The sequence below is a fragment of the Phascolarctos cinereus genome, unplaced genomic scaffold (assembly GCF_003287225.1).
Source record: "Phascolarctos cinereus isolate Bilbo 61053 unplaced genomic scaffold, phaCin_HiC Scaffold_1;HRSCAF=81, whole genome shotgun sequence".
Taxonomy (NCBI): domain Eukaryota; kingdom Metazoa; phylum Chordata; class Mammalia; order Diprotodontia; family Phascolarctidae; genus Phascolarctos; species Phascolarctos cinereus.
In genome coordinates, this window is record NW_027555514.1 from 218,946,648 (window position 1) to 218,950,331 (window position 3,684).

The window sequence follows — 3,684 nt, forward strand, 5'->3', positions numbered from 1 at the left end:
GTTTGTCTCTGGTGCTTCTTTGTCTTGTTCTCATTCATTTATTTCACTTTGCCCCAGTTCCTATAAGTCTTCTCAGGCTGATCTTTATGAAACAGAGTTGTGGTTTATTATATTTCATTGTATCCATAAGCCACATTGGTTCAGCCATTCGCTCTTTGATGGGCATCTACTTTGTTTCCAGTTCTTTACTACCAAAGAACTTTCTTGGATTTGTATGGCATTGAATAAGTAAGTTAATTTAGGTAGTATTGTCATTTTGATTATATTGGCTTGACCTATCCATGAGCAATGAATATGTCTCCACTTGTTGAGATCTCTCTCTCTTTCTCTCTCTCTCTCTCTCTCTCTCTCTCTCTCTCTCTCTCTCTCTCTCTCTCTCTCTCTCTCTCTCTCTCTCTCTCTCTCTCTGAAAAATGTTTTTTAATTGTGTTCACATAGTTCTTGTGTGTGTCTTGGCAGGTAAACTCCCAGGTCTTGTATACTGACCACAGTTATTTTTAATGGAATTTCTCTACTCTTTCTGCTGGATTTTGTTGATTGACATATTGAAATACTGATGGTTTTTATGGGTTTATTTTTTATCCTGCAACTTTGTTGGGGTAATTGTTTTTAACTCTTCTTTTTTGTTTTTTTGTTTTTTGTTTTGCTTCTTTTTTTTGTAGTTGATTCTCTAGGTTTCTCTTGGTAAACCATCATTTCATCTATAAAAAGGATAGTTTTATTTCCTCATTGCATTTTTTCTCTTCAATTTCTTTTTCTTGCCTTATTGCTCTATCTAGCTATTGTTGTATCTAGGACAACACTGAATACTAATGGTGGCAATAGACTTTCTTCCTTGACCCTGATTTTATTGGAAAGGTAGCTAGCTTATCCCCCTTACAAATCATGCTTGTTCTTGGTTTTAGTTAGGTAATACTTAAGACTCCTTTTATTCCTGTGCTTTCTAGTATTTTGAACAGGAATGGGTGTAATATTTTATCAAAAGCTTTTTTTACATCTGTTGGGATCCTATGAATTTTGTTGGTTTTGTTATTGATAGAGTCAATTATGTTTATTGTTTTCCTAATAATTGACCCAGTCCTAAGTTCCAGGTATAAATCCAGCCTGTCACAGTGGATGGTATTTGTGATATATTCCTGTAATCTCTTTTCTAGTATTTAAGGGTTTTAAAAAATGTTTATTATTGATCTATAATTGAGCTACGTTTCACTTTTTTTTCCCCCTTGTTGACTGTCCTTGGTTTGGGTATCAAAACCATATTGTAAGGAATTTGGTAAGACTCTTTACCTATTTTTCCAAACAGTTTATGTATTATTGGAATTAATGACTCTTCAAACATTGGGTAGAATTTGCTCATAAATTTATCTAGTCTTGGGTTATTTTTTTCTTAAGGAGATCATTTATAGCTTGTTCAGTTTCATTTTCTATGACAGGGTTATGTAAGTGTTCTATTTCACATTCTGTTAACCAGGACTATTTATATTTGCAAAAATTCATGTCATTCAGATTTTCAGTTTTATTATTGGCACATGTGGGCAAAATAGCTCCTAATAATTACTGTTGTTTCAGCTTTATTGATTATGAATTCACTTTTTTCACTTTCATAATACTAGTAATTTGATTTTCTTTCTTTTTAAAAAACATTAAGCCCCCGCCCTCTGGCCCCGGCGGATGGACGCACACCTGTGCCTCAGCACTTCGCTCTTGCGTCAGCTCGTCGTCCCTGTCCCCTCCACCTCTACTTCCCCTCCCAGGCTCTTCCCCTCCGCCGGCGCCCTATGGCCAGAGGGAGCCCCCTGCCCAGCCCGGCAGAAGGAGCGGCACCGGCTGCCTTCGGCCAGGGAGCTCCATGAGCCTGAGCCGGTGACAGGCACGGACCGTTAGCCCCCGCGCGGCAGGAAGGATGAGGCGGTAGCGGAGCCCCGGATGGCCCCCCCCCTCCCCAGACCCGGTCTCCAGCGTGAAGCCTACTGCTCTGCCCGGGCGGAGGAGGAGGAAAGGAGGGTAGTTGTGTAGACTTGGGTGGCAGACAGATCCAGAGAGTGTCATGAAGTTGCAGGGCCCTATCTTTCCTTCTGGAAATGGCAATCTCTAGGGAAGCCCAGATGCGGAAGGTTAATGTGCTCAAAATACCTACCAGTCAGAGCATTTCTCCAGCCCAGAGGGATGAGGTTTTCCAATGGCTGGCCAAGCTTAAGCACCAATTCAACCTTTACCCAGAAACGCCGGCCTTGGCGAGTAGTCTTTTGCCAGATTTTTAGCTCCTGTCAAGGCCCTTCCAAAATACTTAAATTGTATTGCAATCAGCTGTTTCTTCCTAGCTGCCAAGACCATTGAAGAGGATGAGGGAATTCCAGTGCTGAAACTGTTGGCCAGAGAGTTTCTGTGGCTGTTCTTCATCCGAAATCCTGAGAATGGAGAGAATCATTCTGGATAAGCTGAATTGGGACCTTCACATAGCTATGCCATTGGATTTCCTTCATATTTTTCATGCAATTGCACTGTCAACCAGACCCGGTTACTGTTTGGCTTGCCCAAACTGAGCCTGTCTCAGCACCTAGTGGTCCTTGCTAAGCAGCTTCTCCAGTGTCTGCCGGCAGCCAGGGGTCCATGTTAGGTTTCACCATGGTCAGTTTGGAGATGGAGAAGCTTATTCTTGATTGGTTTGCTCTTACAATTGAGCTGCTCCAAGAGGCACAGATGGATACTGCCCAGCTTAGCCACTGTCGGGAGCTTGTGGCACATCAGCTTTCTCTTCTTCCAGTCTTCCCTGCCTCTCAATTCTGTATATGTCTACCATCCTGTCAAGCACAACCCGGCAACCTGTGACAAAGTAGTGCTCATATTGCAGCCCTCCTCTGCCTTGGGCCCAGACTTCTCCAAGGACAACAGCAAACCAGAAGTGCCAATCAGAGGTATAGCTGTCTTCTACCAACATCTGCTAGCTACCACTGGATGCAAGCATGCATCTGCTAAATGCAATGTGGAAGAAATGAAGTAGATGATTTCTATAATGGAATCAATCATCTCTACAATGAAGACAACACTTCAGAAAATGTGGATTCTGTGTGCAACACTAATTTATCAAGGTAAGAGGGGAAATTCTTCCCTTGTCCACCTTTGCAACCTGTTTCTGTCATATAGTAACAGTAAATATTACCTCTAAGCAAACTGAGGAAAGCTACTCTGGGAATAGAAACATGCAAAACCAAGCAAAGATGTATAAGGGGCATACCTTATCAGGCTGAACTGAAGTGAGCCAGAAAAACCTTGTTTTCCTATGCAGCTAATTCACTTGTTGTTGAAGCACTTAAAACATTTAAAAAGTATAAAAAATTATAAAAGACCCCCAAAAATCAAACAAAAAATGTAGCAAAAAAGTTTCTTTCTAGTTCCAGTTCTCTGCTAAAATTTCATGCAACCTGTCATCCATGTCAAAGTTCATATTTAGTATTAAGAAAATTCAAAATTTATTAGGCAGACAGAGCCTGTTTAGCAATCTGATTTCTATTTCTTCTTGCTTCAGCCTACTTTTTCCTTTAACTTAGCCTCATGCATGTTGTTTTGTCCTTTGACCTCCAGTAGAGAGATCACTCCAGAAAAATTGTTTCTTTTAGCACTTTGGTGCTGAAAATTGTTGCAAGTGATGGATGACCTGGATGGAGATTTTAACTACTCTGAAAA

At 41.0% G+C, this 3,684-nt stretch overlaps 1 pseudogene; it reads left to right on the plus strand.

Annotated features, from left to right (window-relative positions):
- The first annotated feature begins 1,784 nt into the window (after positions 1 to 1,784).
- On the plus strand, positions 1,785 to 3,344 carry LOC110210891 (cyclin-I pseudogene; annotated as a pseudogene).
- Positions 3,345 to 3,684: the final 340 nt, after the last annotated feature.